Below are 18,774 nucleotides of genomic sequence, written 5' to 3'. Positions count from 1 at the left end.
ACGTAAACCTGACTATGGGATCACAAACGTCCAAAGATCAACAGGCTTTAAGCAGGACAGTGACCTATCATCTTAGGAAGACCCCCACCTGTGGGTTATCATGAGGTGAGCCTAAGGATTCCTGAGATTGGAGCTGGAAAGACCAGTTGAGAGGCATCACTACAGCAGAAAGAGCTAATGAAATTGTCAAGTCAATCATGGGATGAACAGAAGAAAGGCAGTATATACATGCATCAAAAAAAATTTTTTTGAGATGGAGTCTCACTCTGTCTCCCAGACTGGAGTGCAGTGGTGCGATCTCGACTCACTGCAACCTCCACCTTCCATGTTCAAGAGATTCTTCTGCCTCAGCCTCCCAAGTAGCTGGGATTATAGGCCTGCACCACCACGCCCAGCTAATTTTTGTATTTTTAGTAATTTTTGCATTTTTTAGTGTTGGCCAGGCTGGTCTCGAACTCCTGACCTCGTGATCCACCTGCCTTAGCCTCCCAAAATGCTGGGATTACAAGCGTGAGCCACACTGCCTGGCCCATGCATCAAAATATTATTCATCATTAAGAGGGAAGGGAATCTTCTGGGCATGGTGCCTCATTCCTGTAATCCCAGTACTTTGGGAGGTCGAGACAGGAGAATTGCTTGAATCCAGGAATTCTGGACCAGTCTCTACAAATACGTATATTTTAAAATTCATTAGATGTGGTGATGCACACCTGTAGTCCCAACTACTCAAAAGGCTGAGATGGGAGGATTGCTTGAGCTTGGGAGGACGAGGCAGCAGTGAGCCATGTGCCTCTGCACTCCAGTCTGGGTGCAGAGCAAGACTCTGTCTCAGGGAAAAAAAAAAAAGTAGCTGGTCATGGTGGCAGGCACCTGTAGTCCCAGCTGCTTGGGAGGCTGAGGCTGGAGGATTGCTTGAGCCCAGGAGTTCAAGGCTGCAGTGAGCTATGATCCTGCCACTGTACCCCAGCCTGGGCAAAACTGTGAAACCCTGACCTTAAAAAAAAAAAAAAAGTCAAGGGAGGGAATTTTGTCACATGCCACAACGTAGGTGAACCTCTTGGATGTTACACTAAATGAAATAAGCTCATCACAAAAAGACAAAGACTGTATGATTCCACCTAGATGAGGTACTTAGAGTACTCAAATGTGTACAGCCAGAAAGCAGAATGATACTTGCCAAGGGCTGGGGTAAGGAGGAAAAAAGAGTTTGCTGCTTAATGGGTAGAGTTTTAGAGCTGCAAGGTGAAAAATTCCTGGAGATCTGTTTCACAACAATGTGAATACACTTAACACTAGAAATGGTTAAGATGGTATATTTTATGTTATGTGGGTTTATTTATTTTTTTTGCAATTAAAAATAAAGTAAAAGAGTTCACTTTGGGAGACCGAGGCAGGCGAATCACCTGAAGTCAGGAGTTTGAGACCAGCCTGGCCAACATAGTGAAACCCTGTCTCTACTAAAAATACAAAAATTAGCCAGGCATGCTGGTGCATGCCTGTAGTCCCAGCTACTCAGGAGGCTGAAACAGGAGAATTACTTGAAGCCGGGAGGCGGAGGTTGCAGTAAGCTGAGATCGCACCAATGCACTCCAGCCTGGGTGACAGAGTGAGACTCTGTCTCAAAATTAAAAAAAAAAAGTTAATGGGCTTGGAAACTAAGGCAGCAGTGGGGAAGGTGATGGGGGGCAGACTGGAGGAGGCTGAAGAGGCAGAAAGCAAGGATCTTTTGTGGCACACAGGCATGCCACTCATTCAGACATTGCACTTGGCCTCTTGCTGGCCCGACTTGCTCCCCATCGCTTCTGTTCCTGCCATATTGCTGCCACGCAGCATCACGAGGCTCTGATCACCCGTCCCCGTGAATAGTGTCATAAACGCAAACGCTCAGTCCTGGGCTGTCAGCCGGGGGGCTGGAGTCCTCTCACCCGAGTCCACTCGGTGTGGCGTCTGTTGCCATATGTCGGGCCACCCTGTTCATTAATCACACCTCCTGAAAAGTCTCTTAATTACATTATGTTCACAATCCATAAAACTTAATTAAAATATGTAAATCCATTATATTCTTTAATGAGCACATGGAGACCTCAAAATTTTAAATTAGATATAAAATTGATGTGGACCTACTACTATTGATTACTCATGGTAATAAATCACCTTCAGTTTGGATCGAGACAGCATCCCTCCTCCCCGCTGGCTAAGGATGTTTTATGCATGCTTTTTTTTTGTTTTGTTTGTTTGTTTGTTTGCATTTCCTACAACGGTTTGAAATTACATCCAATCTTTGAAGGATAGCATTCTCTAGCTTTCTGTCACTTGACAACATGGGCAGCAGCAGCAATAACTGATGTTTGCCTGGTGCTCTAAAGCCAGCACAGGTTTTTCAGGAAACATTTTCTCATTTACACTCCAGCAGTATTTTCGTTTTCATTTCAATATAAATATACCGATTTTTCATTCTCATGGAAAATATCAGAAGCATCACTGCAATCTGTCTCTTTCCATCCCCCGCTTCTCATTCCTTAGTCACATTTCACCCTTCCACTCACACAAGTCAATTATGATTAGCCACACACACATCACCTTGGTACCTGCCCCCGCGTCTCTGCGTGGGGTTGTCCCTGTCTCTGCCCTGGTTGTTTTTCTCTCACCTGTCTGCAGAATTTCCAGGAATTTATTTTGACCAGCTCAAGGATCTCCTTATTTAACCCACCAATGTTAACCTGGCAATGTTAGATGCTTCGTATTTTTTTTTAGATGGAGTCTCGCTCTGTCGCCCAGGCTGGAGTGCAGTGGTGCGATAGCGGCTCACTGCAACCTCGCCTCCCGGGTTCGAGCAATTCTCCTGCCTAAGCCTTCCGAGCAGTTGGGATCACAGGTGCCCGCCACCAAGCCTGGCTAATTTTTGTATTTTTAATAGAGACGGGGTTTTACCATATTGGTCAGGCTTGTCTCAAACTCTTGACCTCAGGTGATCCACCCACCTCAGCCTCCCAAAGTGCTGGGAGTACAGTTGTGAGCTAAAGTGCCCGGACTACTCGGCTTTCTAAGAACGGCTTCTGTGGGTACCATTTTTATGTGAGCTATAATTTTTTTCATTGGACTCTTAAAATGGCCACGTAAGACAGTCATTAAAGGTATCACCCTCATTTTACAGGCCATATGCTTGTAAAGCTCATAAAGGTTAATTGATTTGTCCTAGGCCCTGCAGCCTGTAGGTGGGGGCCTCTGCTAGGACCCAGGCGCACAAAGGCTTGAACCTTCATCTCTCTGTTCTAGAGGCTTCCTTCCTCTTGTGTGTCTCTCCCAAAGGGCCTCTCTCACTGCCCCGATACATCTGCTATCAATATGCAACAGAAGCTTTCATCAACAGCTTTCTTCCTCTTCTGTTTCACCACTTTGGCACTGTGGCATAAGGGTTTTCTTCTGTTTTCATAAGCTTAACATCGGTTCCATAGTTGAAGCTACAAGTTACACACACTGACTTTAGAGCCACACACAGCCTGAACTTGAATCCCAATTTGCCCAATTACTAAATGTGTGGCTTTGGCCAGTTTTCTGAATCTCTGTCTTGATACCTTCATCTCTGACGTAGAAGAAACAAAAGTGACCTCACCCCAAAGATTGTGAAGATTCTGTAAAATAACATGTGTCAAGTGCCTGGCACTCAGCCTGTGATCACTAATTGTTCACTTTATTATTACCATTATCATCTTTTTCTTTTTCTTTTCTATTTATTTATTTATTTAGTTTTGAGATGGCGTCTAGCTGCATTGCCCAGGCTGGAGTGCAGTGCCACAACCTCGGCTCACTGCAACCTCCGCCTTCCAGGTTCAAGCGATTCTCCTGCCTCAGCCTCCCGAGTAGCTGGAATTACAGGTATGTGCTACCATGCCCAGCTAATTTTTGTATTTTTAGTAGAGACAGGGTTTCACCATGTTGGGCAGGCTGCTTTAGAACTCCTGGCCTCAAGTGATCCACTTGAGGATTTTATATGGATATACTGCATAGTGGTGAAGTCTGAGCTTTTATTGTAACCATCATCACCAGTATAATGTACCTTGTACCCATTAGATAATATCTCATCCCTCACCTACCTCCCTCCCACTAGACCAACATCTTGATTATTGATGCATCTCCAGTGCCTGCTACAGGGCCTGGCACACAGCAGGTGCTCGGTTAAGTGCTTGTTGAATTACAGTACAATTACCATTTCTACTACATCTAATTTCTCAAAATAAAATTATGTCTTTGGAACAAATTCCAACTCGAGTCACTAAAATGCCACCTTCCTCTTAGAAAGGTGGTTCTAAATTGTCAGGTTTATCAGAATTACCTGAAGGGCTTGTTCAAACACAGAAGCCTGGGCACACCCCCCAGAGTTTCTGATTCAGTAGGTCTGCAATGGGGCCCAGGAATTTGCTTTTTTGTTGTTGCTTTATTTTTTGTTTTTCAGAAACAGAGTCAGTCTCTCTCTCTCTCTCTCTCAGTCTCTCACCCAAGCTGGAGTGCTGTGGTACAATCATAGCTCACTGCAGCCCACAGCTCCTGGGCTCAAGTGATCCTCCTGCCACCTCACCCTCCCCAGTAGCTGGGACCACAGGCATGCATCATCACACCTGGCTAATTTTTAAAATTTGTTTGTAGAGATGGGATCTTGCTCTGTTGCCCAGGCTAATCTCGAGCTCCTGGCCTCAAGTGATCCTCCAGCCTCAGCCTCCCAAAGAGTTGAGATTAGAGGTGTGAGCCACCTTGCCCAGGGGAATTTGCATTTCTTCCAAATTCCCAGGTGGTCTCGATGCAACTGGACTCAGGATCACAATTAGAGAACCTCTGCTCTCAAGGGTGGCAGAAAAGTAGATGCAAGTAGCTTCAATTCCTGAATCACCACACAAGAAATGTCAACCAGCAAATACCGACCTGGGGCTCTGAGTGAGAGACCAGCCAGAGTGTGTTTAACCTCTGAGATTTGGGAATTAACTATCATAGAGGCTCGAATTACCCAACAAAGGCAGAAGAAATGATAGTTGTCTCATTGCAGAAGAGGAAGACATAGAGGAAGACCTCACTGAGGCCTCTGATTATTATTCCTTGGCTTAAAATACAAGACTCTTTAGGGCCAGGCACAGTGGCTCACGCCTGTAATCCCAGCTACTCGGGAGGATGAGGCAGGAGAATTGCTTGAACCCGCGAGGTGGAGGTTGCAGTGAGACGAGATTGCGCCATTGCACTCCAGCCTGGGCAACAAGAGTGAAACTCTGTCTCAAAAAACAAAACAAAACAAAAAACAAAAAACGAGACTCTTTAGACCCTAACCTTCTCCCCCAAGTCTCCCACCAGCCCGCACACTCTCTAAATTCTAGTTCCACAAGGCTGCAGCGGGAACGCTGGGAAATGGGAGCAGAATTGAAGTTACCTCAGTCAGCCAAAAGACAGCCTTCTGAAAGCTAGGTATAAAATCAGAATATTGCAAACCCAATAATTTATGTATTCTTTAATTTTTGAGATAATTGTAGATTTGTATGCAGTTATAGAGAATAAATCAGAGATTCCATGTAACTTTTACCCAGTTATTCTGATAGAAATTTCTTGCAAAAGTACCGTACAATAACAAAATCAGAATATTGATATTGATACAACCAAGATACAAAACATTTCCTTCACCACAAGGATCCTTCCTGTTGCTTTTTTATAGCCACGCCCACTTCCCTCCAACCTTCTTTTCTATTGACTTGTTTTAGCAAACTGTCAAACTGTTTTTCCATCTTACATTCTCACCAGCAGTGTATAAACGATCTGGTTTCCTCACATTTGTTATTACTATTTTTAAAAAAATTTTAGCCATCCTGATAGGTGTGGGATGATATTTCATTGCCGTTCTAATTTACATCTCCCTAATGGCTAATGATATTGAATATCTTTTCCTGTGTTTATTTGCCCTCTGTATATCTTCTTCAGTTAAATGTCTCGTTCATTTTTTTCTCTCTATGTCTTTTTATTTATTCATTTATTTATTTATTTATTTATTTATTTTTATAAAGACAGGGTCTTGCTCTGTTGCCCAGGCTGGAACACAGTGGCATGATCACAGCTCACTGCAGCCTCTAACTCCTGGGTTCAAGCAATCCTCTCACTTCAGCCTCCTGAGTAGCTGGGACTACAGACATGAGCCACCATGCCTGGTTCATTCTTTAAACACTTTTTTGTATGGCGTGTGCCTGTAATCCCAGCTACTCATGAGGTTGAGACGGGAATTGTTTGAACCCAGGAAGCGGAGGTTGCAGTGAGCCAAGATCATGCCACTGCACTCCAGCCTGGGCGACAGAGCAAGACTCTGTCTCAAAAAAATTTTTTTTTTTTTTTTAGAGACAGGGTTTCATTACATTGCCCAGGCTGGTCTCAAACTCCTGGGCTCAAACGATCCTCCCACCTCAGCCTCCCAAAATGCCAGATTACAGTCATGAGCCACTCATTCATTCTTTAAGCAATATCTGCTGTGTGCTGACAGTGGAGAGGCACTGCTCTAGGAAGTATAGATACAATGAGAGGCAAGTTACCTGAAGGATCAGAGCAAAAAGGCACATGGTCATTGCTGGGGTACTGACTGCCTCCCAGACAGGAGCAAGATTAACCATGATCTAAGTGAATGAGTTAACAATCTCAAAAATTATTCTCTTTTTAACTAGAACGGGCAGTTGTTGGTCAGTGGGGCAAAGATTCAGAGAGGCATCTTTTGTCTTGGTGATATCCCTCAGCAGAAAAGAGAGAGAGCACTACAGCCCTTTCACTCTTCTTATTAGACAAAAATGTACCTCAAGCTGTCTGATCTGAGAAGCCATCTTCCATGCACCTATGTAGAGGGGGGAAAGGTGTTGATATGCTACTGTTAAGTACCCTATATTTATAGGGATCTCAATGGGAGGTAACACAGGCTTTCTGGTTATACATCAGTCTATTGAGAGTTGGGTTAGTGTTAGTCTTTCTGAAGATCAATTCCCCTGAGAGTGCATTGACAATATCAAGTTTCTAGGCTTGCCAAACAGAGGGACATTTCACTGACCATGACCCCATGCAAAGCCTCGTGACAGCAAATATGTCAAACTTCCTTGGTGACTTTCCACCTTTACCACAGGGCTTTCTTCAAGTATTATCCCAAATTGTTGGCAGTTTCATTCTTCTCAGGCTTTGTGTATGTTCATCTGTCTGCCTGGAATTTTCTCTCTGATTTGTTTACTTGGAGAACTCCTACATTTCCCCCAAAACCCAAATATCCCCTCTATTGTGATGACTCTTTTTTGACGTTTTTATTTTTAATTTTTTTGGAATTACCATTGTACTTTGTGCCTTTGTTTTTAATCACCTATTAAATACCTGTTGAATATAGGCTCTGAGTTTGCTATTTTGTGTATTTGATCCTCACAAAAATGCCTTTTAGAGATTTTTTTATTTTTTTGAGACAGGGTCTTACTCTGCCACCCAGGCTGGAGTGCAGTGGCATGATCATAGCTCAATGCAGCCTCAAACTCCTGGGCTCAAGCAATCCTCCTGCCTTGACCTCCTAAGTAGCTGGGACTACAGGCATGTACCACCATGCCTGCTTAATTTTTTTAAAATCTTTTTGTAGAGATGGGGTCTCCCTATGTCACCCAGGCTGGTCTTGAACTCCCAATCTCAAGAGATCCTCCTGCCTCAGCCTCCAAACTGAGGAAAAAGAAACTACCAAAACTAGGAGGGCATCCAAAGTGCTGAGATTACAGGTGTGAGCCACCACGCCTGGCCAGAGAGAGATGTTTTTATGCATATATTATAAATGACAGAGTTAAGCCTCAGAAAGTTTAAGTCCAAAGTCATACAGTCAGTGAGTTTCCTAGGCTCAAATTCTAATTGAGATGTGTCAGCTGCAAAGGGCAGGCCCTTTTAAGAACCTCATCCTGATCATAGCACTTGGTTATTTATTTGCTTGTCTACACCTCCATTAGCCCGTGATGTTTATAGGAACCATGACTGTACCACACTCACACACAGTCACCACCTTGCCCTGAGCGTGCCATGCCCGTGTGTTGAGTGAATAAGTGGATGAGTGAATGAATGAATGAACAAATGATTTTTCACATGGCACAGATGTGATCACGTGTAACAGATTTTGAACAAATATTTTATTTCGCTGTCTTTAGCTTTCTGCCTTGATTAACTGCTGCTGTCTTCTCTTGCTCTTCATCATATATATATATAAATTTTTTTTTTTGAGATGGAGTCTATCTGTGTTGTGTAGTGACATGATCTTGGCTGACTGCAACCTCCGACTCCCAGTTTCAAGCAATTCTCCTGCCTCAGCCTCTCAAGTAGCTGGGAATACAGGCACGCACTGCCACGCCCAGCTAATTTTTGTATTTTTAGTAGAGACAGGGTTTCACCATATTGGCCAGGATGGTCTCGATCTCCTGACCTCGTGATCCACCCACCTCGGCCTCCCAAAGTGCCGGGATTACGGGCGTGAGCCACCGTGCCTGGCCCTCCATCCTATATTTTAAAAAATTCCACTGAGATATTCATGGGATGATGTTTCTCCCAGTCCCTTCTGGCGAATTGTCCAACCACACAGTACTAATTTCAAGCAACTTAAACGGCCCAGACATTTAGCTTACCTCTCTCATTTATATTACAGTACAAATCTGGGATGTGCTTATTTAAGTGACGGAAGGAGACAGCCTTTAATCTACACATGATTTCTTCTCAACTGCTCTCTCTGTGTAATGGCAGATGGTTCGCAGGCCCATCCTGTGAATGTTATGGTACTTAATGCATAAGTAGAGTCTGGGAGGGGAGAAGAGAGAGATGGAGATGAGATAAAAGACAATTACCATTTGTTCATATTTCAAATCCCACTTAGGGGAGGAGTTGCAGCTCAAAAATGGAAGGTGGAGATGGGGTGGGGAGGAAGCCAGTTACATACAAGGTAAAATCCGGGGGATTAGGTGGATATAGTTAACTGACAGCAGAGATGTTTATTTCATACAAGCACGGCCTTGCTTTCTTCTAAACTGCTTGCTTAAATATCAGGGCTTCAGGAAGGCAACCTCCATATTTTACATGAAAAAAATTGGCAGTTAAAATAATTAACATTTTCCAACAAATATAACTAATGATTCGTGTATTTAATATTTAATTATCTTCTACAGAGCAAATGAATAATTTAAATAAACACTTAGAGACCCGCTCATAAAACAAAAAACACAAAGAATTTCTAACAAACTTTTAAAACAATATATAGCTACAGCAGAAATGGGGGAAAAATACAATAAAGTAGGAGGTCCTTTTCTGTCTGTGAAATTAGCAAAGATAGAAAAATGATGATCCAAATTGTGATGAATACATAATGCAATGTGCAGCCTCATATGCTTTTGGTCAGAATATGAATTAGTTCCCTCTTTTCAGAATTATCTGTAAAGAATAGTAAAAGTGCACAGAAACATTATCTCTAAATTCTGGTTCTGAAAACTTATCTTAAAGCAATAATTCAAGATTGGTGAGGGAAGAAAAGTTTTATACAAAAAGACATTCATCAAACTGTTGTTATTACTGGGGTAAAGTGGGTAAAAAATTTAAAATGACTCAATCTAGAAATCTGGTTTGGTCACACTATAGTCCTACAACAAAATATGTTATTTATTTCACCCATTGCTTTTATTTATATCTGTAGATAAGCTAAATAGTCAGTTGTATTTTTTTCTAGATTTTTATTTTTATTATTATTATTTTTTAAGATAAATCTTGCTCTGTCACCCAGGCTGGAGTGCAGTGGTGCAATCTTGGCTCACTGCAACCTCCCCCTCCCAGGTTCAAGCGATTCTCCTGCCTCAGCCTCCCAGGTAGCTGGGATTACAGGCATATGCCACCACGCTCGGCTAATTTTTTGTATTTTTAGTAGAGATAGAATTTCGCCATGTTGGCCAGGCTGGTCTCACACTCCTGGCCTCAACTGATCCACTGATCCGCCTGCCTTGGCCTCCCAAAGTGGTGGGATTACAGGCATGAGCCACCATGCCTGGCCTGATGCCTGATGTTCTTGTTTCTTTTTCTCTTTTCTTTTCTTTCTTTTTTTTTTTTTTTAGAGTCAGGGTCTCAGTCTGTCACTCAAGTTAGAGTGCAATGGTGTGATCATAGCTCACTGCAACCTCCAACTCCTGAGCTCAAGCAATTCTCCTGCCTCAGTCCCCCAGGTAGCTGGGACTACAGGTGTATACCACTATGCCTGGCTAATTTTGTAGGGTTTTTTTGTGTGTGTGGGGATAGGGTCTTGCTATGTTGCCCTGGTTGATCTCAAACTCCTGACCTCAAGCAATTCTCCTGCCTCAGCCTCTGAAAGTGCTGGCTTTACAGGCATGAGCCACTGTGCCTGGCCCTCATTTCTTCCGTCTAACCCTTTGTTCTATATAGATGTTATTTTAACATGTGATATGAAGACTCAGAGGACATGGGTTCAAATCCTGTCTTTGCCATCAGCTATGTTACTTTTGATTCACAGAAGCAAAAATGACCTCACCTACCATACAGATTGCTTGTGAATCTCCTGTGAGTTGCTGCATACAGAATTAGTGAGATTTGTTTTAATTGGCTTCCTAGCGCAGGGACAAGGGGCTGCTGCACGTCACCTCATCTATCGGGAGACCGATAGAGAATAAGAACTGGGGCAGGGTGCGGTGGCTCACACCTGTAATCCCACACTTTGGGAGGCTGAGGAAGGCAGATCTCTTGAGGCCAGGAGTCCGAGACCAGCCCGGCCAACATGGCAAACTCCACCTCTACTAAAAATACAAAAATTAGCCGGGTATGGTGGGCGCCTGTAGTCCCAGCTACTTGAGAGGCTGAGGCATGAGAATCCCTTGAACCTGGGAGGCAGAGGTTGCAGTGAGCTGAGATTGTGCCACTGTACTTCAGTCTGGGTAACAGAGTGAGAACCTGTCCCCCCCACCCCAAAAAGAGAGAGAGAGAATAAGAACTGGAGTAGTTGGAGAAATCTATGTGGAAAAGGCAATCCTGAATCACGTATTAAAAACAAGGCGAGGCCGGCTGCAGTGGCTCATGCCTGTAATCCCAGCACTTTGGGAGGCCAAGGCAGGCAAATCACAAAGTTGGGAGTTTGAGACCAGCCTGGCCAATATGGTGAAACCTCATCTCTACTAAAAATACAAAAATTAGCCAGACATGGTGGCGCGCGCCTATAATCCCAGCTACTCGGGAGGCTGAGGCAGGAGAATTGCTTGAACTCAGGAGGCAGAGGTTACAGTGAGCTGAGATAGTGCCACTACTTTAGCCTGGGTGACACAGCGAGACCCTGTCCCCCCAAATAGAGAGAGAGAGAGAGAGAGCATAAGAACTGAAATAGTTGGAGAAATCTATGTGGAAAAGGCAATCTTGAATCACATATTAAAAATAAAGGGCCGGCCGGGCACGGTGGCTCACACCTGTAATCCCAGCACTTTGGGAAGCCCAGGCGGGTGGATCGCGAGGTCAGGAGATCGAGACCATCCTGGCTAACACGGTGAAACCCCGTCTCTACTAAAAATACAAAAATTAGCTGGGTGTGGTGGCAGGTGCCTGTAGTCCCAGCTACTCGGGAGGCTGAGGCAGGAGAACGGCATGAACCTGGGAGGCGGAGCTTGCAGTAAGCCAAGATCGCGCCACTGCACTCCAGCCTGGGCAACGGAGCGAGACTCCATCTCAAAAAATAAAAATAATAATAATAAAAAATAAAATAATAAAGGCCAGGCGCAGTGGCTCACGCCTGTGATCCCAACACTATGGGAGGCCGAGGTGGGCAGATCATGAGGTCAAGAGATTGAGACCATCCTGGCCAACATGGTGAAACCCCATTTCTACTAAAAAATACAAAAATTAGCTGGGTGTGGTGGCATGCACCTGTAGTCCCAGCTACTCAGGAGGCTGAGGCAGGAGAATCGCTTGAACCCAGGAGGCAGAGGTTGCAGTGAACCAAGATCACGCCACTGCACTCCAGCCTGGGTGACAGAGTGAGACTCCATCTCAAAAAAAATAAAATGAAATTAAATAAATAGATAAATAAAGTGAAAGATTTCCATTTCTAGTCATGAAAGAAAAACAGGGATCAGAGTTCCACTCCAGCCTTAAATGACTAGAACATCAGATAAATGGAAGAACCAAGAGTTTTCAGAGATTGAACAATAGACAACACAGGACATTGATCCCTGCAAGAAGACCAGCAAATGAGGTGAGCTGTAGGAGTGCCCCAACTCACCCCCTGCAGAGAGGTACCATGGCTAATCCCAATGGCCAGGGAGCACAGCAAAGCCTTGCAGAATCAAGGGGACAGAGTGTAGTTCTAGGGCAGGAGGCCAGGAGGCTGGAGTTTGCATGGATGTTTCCTGGAGATAAGGAAGCCAAGCCAGAGAGAGATCCAGAGATTCATAGACCAGCCTCAGCAACATGGCGAAACCCTGTCTCTACTAAAAATACAAAAATTAGCCGGGCATGGTGGTGCACACCTGTAATTCCTGCTACTGGGGAGGCCGAGGCAGGAGAATCGCTTGAAGCCTGGTGGGGGTGGAGGTTGCAGTGAGCTGAGATCACGCCACTGCATTCCAGCCTGGGCGACAGAAGGAGTGAGCCTCTGTCTGAATCTTTGAATACTGCTCTGTGCATGTGTATGAAGAAACTACCCAAACTGGGAGGCGGGGGGTGGAGGCGGGAATCCCTATCCTTCCCAAGCTGAGTCGCTATTCTAATGGTACGGGTGGAGGATAATTCTAGGTAACATTGAAGAGGTGATCAAAGTCCTCCCTGAAGTGTCCCCTTTAGTGATATCCAACTGCCCCCCTACTCACTGGCAAATTTTTATTTACTTGAAACATCAACCCCAGATCTTTTTATTTTTTCTTTTCAGACAGATCTCCCTCTGAAGGGAGGGAGTACTCCACCCAGGCTGGAGTACAGTGGCATGATCAGAGCTCACTGCAGCCTTGACCTCCTGGACTCAATCGATCCTCCTGCCTCAGCCTCCTGAGTAACTGGGACCAGAGGCATGTCTTGCCATGTCCAGCTCATTTTTAAAAATTATTTTTTGTAGAGATGGAGTCTCCCTATATTGAGAAAGCAAGTCAGGGTCTTGCTCTCTCATCCAAGCTGGAGTGCAATTGTGCAATCATAGCTCACTGCAGCCTCCAGCTCCTGAGCTCAAGCAATTCTCCTGCCTCACCCTTTCAAGTAGCTAGGACGACAGATGTGCACCACTATGCCTGGCTAATTTTGTTTTTTGTGTTTGTGTGTGTAGAGATGGGGTCTTGCTGCGTTGCCCAGGTTGATCTCAAACTCCTGACCTCAAGCAATCCTCTCACCTAGGCCTCCCAAAGTGCTGGGATTACAGGTGTGAGCCACTGCACCCAGTCTGAGCCCAAATCTTCCTGTATCTATAGTGCTTTTCCTACAAATGCAAGAACCTAAAAATACATTCAGCCCAAGGCTATATCCCGGCCACAGATACATAAAAACCACCACAAACACAACTATGGCCTTCTCCATTCACTATTGGGGACTGAAATATTTGTCGTTGTTGTACACATAATATTTTATTTGTTCCTAATAATGCTGTCAATGAAGGATGGTAAATGTGCTTTGCCTGCTTTAAGAAACCCAACATCCAGAGAGGTTTATTAACTTTTCCAAAACCACACAACAAGATAATGGGAGAACTGGAACCAGAGTTGAGGTTATCTAATACTTAAGTTGATTTCTTCTCATGAAGTCAAAAATAAACTTGTAGGCCAGGCACAGTGGCTCAAGCCTCTAATCCCAGCACTTTGGGAGGCCGAGGCAGGTGGATCACCTGAAGTCAGGAGTTCGAGACTAGCCTGGCTAACATGGTGAAATCCTATCTCTACTAAAAATACAAAAATTAGCCAGGTGTAGTTGCACACTCCCAGCTACTCAGGAGGCTGAGGCATGAAAATTACTTAAACCCGGGAGGCGGAGACTGCAGTGAGCCAAGATTGCACCACTGCCCTCCAGCTTGGGCAACAGAGCAAGACTCCATCACAAAAACAAATAAATAAATAAAATAAACAAGCACATCCATTAAGATCCTTCTTGGCGTTCATCACCATTTCCTAGATACCTGGAAAATAAGGAACTCTACCTTTTCTGTGCATGAAACAAAACTCTGCAATAAGAACCTCCCTTCTTGAGTCTGAATTTATTAGAAAATCTGCATTTATAACACTCTGGTTCTCTAGAGAATGTAACTTTCAGTCCAGATAAAAATACAGTTTGACAGCAAAATCATGCTATGAAAGCAAGATCATATTCCAGACTGCATATAACACAACCAAATATGAAAAAAAATGGTTAAGAGCAAAACGGTACACTGGATTTGAGGGCTGAATCTGCTACTCACTTGTTCAGAGACTTGAGAGAGTTATTAAATCTCTTAAAGTTTCTATTTACTCATCTATAAAATGAGGCCAATAACACTCAAGTCAATGGGGTTACTGTGAGGGTTAAATGAAGTAATTCAAGTAAATGTGTTTTGCCTTGAATACAGTAAGAGCTCAAAACACCATTCAATGCACACTTATGCCTGTCTGGTGATTCACTACCTTTGGCCTTCAATATATTCTCAACAACCTCTCTGTAACGTGTTGGAGTTCTGAGCTATCATTTCTCAAATGACACGAGCTACTTATGTGACTTAGTTGCGTAGGAGGAATTTGCTCCAATGGTCCTAAACAGTCTTCCTCATCATTTAGTTCATAAAGCTCAAGATATGTGAATTCAGCCAAGAAAAATTGCCATGTCTTCTCCCCAAAGGGAATTCATAAAGGAAATTCACCATTTGAAGGTAGAAGTAGAATTCCTTTAGAATTTTCTTTAGAATTTCTAGTACTTAAGTCAATTCTTTTCATGAAGTCAAAGATAAACTTGTAGGAAATATTGAAGTTCAATCATTTTTGCAACTTAGACATAGAGCAAAGAAATTTTGCTCCCCCTCATCCCAGTCTGACCTTTAAGAATCAAGCTCCAACACCTTTATTCCTGGTAGTTTATTCCTTTCAATGCTTTAGCTCAGGTAGACATTTAACAGATGTGAAGGGGTGTTTGTGAAGACAAGAGTTTAATTCATCAGATGGTCTATTTCCTGATGACTTGTACCTGGAGGTGATTGGATTATCTGTATCATGCCCTAAAAGTTACCACTTAGGCTGGGCATGGTGGCTCATGCCTATAATCCTGGTGCATAGGATGAAGTTATAGGAATAGAGAAATTATTTTTTTATTTTATTTTTTTACTGTCGCCTGGGCTGGAGTGCAGTGGCATGATCTTGGCTCACTGCAACCTCCGCCTTCTGGGTTCAAGTGATTTCCCTGCCTCAGCCTCCCAAGTAGCTGGGATTATAGGTGCCTCCCACCACGCCCAGCTGATTTTTTTGTATTTTTAGTAGAGAGGGGGTTTCACTGTGTTGGCCAGACTGGTCTCAAACTCCTGACCTCATGATCTGCCTGCCTCGGCCTCCCAAAGTGTTGGGATAACAGGCATTAGCCACTGCACCAGGCCAGAGTAGATAAATTCTAGATGAAATTCTAGAAGAATTCTACCTCTACATTTATACGGTGGCATGTAACTGCCTGTTCTTCCTCTGCCTTTTCACATAGATATTTTCCCCTAATGGATTTATATGGTTTGGCTCTGTGTCCTCACCCAAATCTCATCTCAAATTGTAATCCCCATAATCTCAATGTGTCCAGAGAGGCACCTTGTGGGAGGTGATAGATCAAGGGGGTGGTTTTCCCCATGCTGTTCTTGTGATAGTGAGGGAGTTCTCACAAAAGCTGATGGTTTTATAAAGGGTGCTTCCCCTTCACACACTCTCTCTCCCGCCGCCATGTAAGACATGCCTGCTTCCCCTTTGGTCATGACTGTAAGTTTCCTGAGGCCCCCCCCAAGCCATGCAGAACTGTGAATCAACTAAACCTCTTTTCTTTATGAATTACCCAGTCTCAGCAGTTCTTTATAGCACTGTGAGAATGGACTACATGGATCTCCTCATAAAAATACATCGATCTCCTAAAAAAAAAAAATACCTTTTTATTCTCTTGGTCACCAACAATGAAGGAAACCTTAACTGTACACACAGACTCAATATGGCAGTGAAAGACATCATATTCTAGGTGACCTAGCCCATACCTTCTCTAGAAAACTCCCAGAAGAAGCAGGAACCAACAACTAAATTTATAGAAAAATCAAGAGGAAAGACAAAGTGCATTTTCTGTGGGAAATATGTATTATTTTTATAATAAGAAAATTACAATAATCATCAGCCTGTGCGAGGAATCTCATCTCAGCCATGGCTAAACACAGAGCTAGTTTTAATCTCACAGCTGCACTCTGTTCTGAAACTTGAACCACTAGAATAAACATCACATTTTTCGCTCCTTTCCCACTTAAATCTTAGTCCAGTCCAATAATTTCTGCAATTCAATCTGGTTATAAAAATCTGAGGTTCTCCCAGAAAGACATTCAGTGAAATTCAAGTTCTTTTCATTACCTCAGTCATTTATTTCATTCTAAATTATCTGTCTGTATCTCCTTCCACTACTGCATCTACCTTATTGTACAAATTCTGAACCACCCACACCACCGCTGCTTAGAGGCTGGTGTAGGGACAAAAGGGAATTTTCCTTCACCCTCAAAAGGTTCACTTAAAAATCAGCTTGTAGAGGCAGATTAATTGGAGAAAAAGCAAACAAATTTATTTCATGTGTTTACACCGGAGCCTTCAGAATGAAGACTCAATCCCCCAGTGGGGTGCAGAAGCTTGTAAACCATCTTGAGGTTACAGAAAGAATGGGGCTTGGATCTTGGCAAAACACGTTCTAGGAGGGGAAAAAGAGGAGTTTTGCTGAGGGGAAATAAATGATTACTAGAGAGATTTCAATGGGCTTGAAGAACATACAATGGTCTGTGACAAAGTCCGTTGGGCCTGCAGAGCAGACAATGGTTTGTGACAAAAATCTGTCCAGGCTTGTTGACCTTAGCCATTCTTCCTGCTGTATATGTTTAGTTAATCAAAGTCAGGGAAGGGGCCATACTGGAGGTAATTGTTTTCTTCTTTGGTAGGGCTGAACTTTAAGCAGATAAAGGAATTTCAGAGAATAACTTTGTCCTGTGCTTTGGGAGAGATGGTGGTGGGGTGTGGAAGGTGGACAGAGTGTCAGAGACACCTTAAGCCTCCTTTTTCAGTTCAGCACGTACAAAGTGAGATTTTTCGTGATATCGATTTCTGAGCCCCGAATTGGTATGCTGGCATAAGGAGAGAAACACAAAACAGCTCCTAGACAATCAGAACACTCTGAATGTGTCTCTTTCCAAGTCATCTTCTCATGGCTCCCAGGGAGGCAGACAACCACATAACTTTGCGCCTGAATCTGGAAGCAGGCTGACATCTCCCACTATGAATCAGGGACCTGTCGAATGTGGCATTTGGGAATGTAGCAAGACATTCTCAAAATCATGCTATCTCCAATGGTTCTTTCAATATCCCATGATATTGGGACACAAAAAAGGGACACAAAAAAGTCTATGATACCTTCATGGGGTTCATATTTTCATTTTTCTTTTCTTTTCTTTCTTTTTTTTTTTTGAGACGGAGTCTCGCTCTGTTGCCCAGGCTGAAGTGCAGTGGCGCTATCTTGGCTACCTGCAACCTCCACCTCCCGGGTTCAGTTGATTCTCCTGCCTCAGCCTCCTGAGTATCTGGGATTGCAGGCCCTGCCACCACGCCTGGCTAATTTTTGTATTTTTAGTAGAGACGGGGTTTCACCATGTTGGCCAGGCTGGTCTCAAACTCCTGACTTTGTGATCCACCCACCTTGGCCTCCCAAGGTGCTGGGATTACAGGTGTAAACTACCACGCCCAGCCCATATTTTAATATTTTTATGAGCTTTAACCTATTAGTTGCAGGGTAGCTTCTCATTCTCTAAAAGCACTCTGTGTCTAACTTTTTATGGTCAAGGGCAGCTGCTTGTTCATTCTCTATTTCCTACATGTATTCTCCTAAAACATCCCCTCAAGGTCTCCAAAGGCTAAGGATACAGTTTTCAAGGGATCTGTCATTGGAGAAGTTCTTTAAAGGACTTTACATATATACGTCCATGTACATACAAAGAAGAAATTCTTTAGCCATCCATCTATTCTGGTAGCATACGACCGGCATATTCTAACCACCCACTTAGAAGATATCTCTTTTCCATTGATCTAGTAACATAAAGTCATTTTCTAAATCACTATTACATTTACCACCACAGTTAACATTGATCTAAACCTCACAAACTTTTATTTATTATCTTGTCTTATTAATTTCATTGTAAGCTATGATAAACACCATCATGGACAACTATAGACTTGGTGTCTTCAAACAAGCCGGAATCTAAACAAGAGACACCAGAAAAGAATTTCTCCTTCTCAAGTTTGGTTCAAATTGTTTATGTGCTGAGTGCACAGAATATTAAGGCAAGGGCTTGCTTAATAAACTTACTCTTGAGGCAGACTGAGCACATACATGCAGCACCAGCAAAAGGACACCAGCCAACACCAGTCATTAACAACAGTTCATGGCCAGGCGCAGTGGATCACGCCTTTGATCCCAGCACTTTGGGCAGCTGAGGCAGGTGGATCACTGGAAGTCAGGAGTTCAAGACCAGCCTGGACAACATGGTGAAACGCCATCTCCACTGAAGATACAAAAGAT

At 43.5% G+C, this 18,774-nt stretch overlaps 1 long non-coding RNA gene across 1 annotated transcript in view; it reads left to right on the top strand.

Moving 5' to 3' along the window:
• LOC134761711 (uncharacterized) overlaps positions 1-18,774 on the top strand; it is a 167,682-nt gene that overhangs the window by 141,767 nt on the left and 7,141 nt on the right. The gene's annotated exons all lie outside the window — the stretch shown is intronic.

Source organism: Pongo abelii, chromosome 6, assembly GCF_028885655.2.
Source record: "Pongo abelii isolate AG06213 chromosome 6, NHGRI_mPonAbe1-v2.0_pri, whole genome shotgun sequence".
NCBI classification, from domain to species: domain Eukaryota; kingdom Metazoa; phylum Chordata; class Mammalia; order Primates; family Hominidae; genus Pongo; species Pongo abelii.
This window is presented reverse-complemented; position numbering and strand designations above follow the sequence as displayed.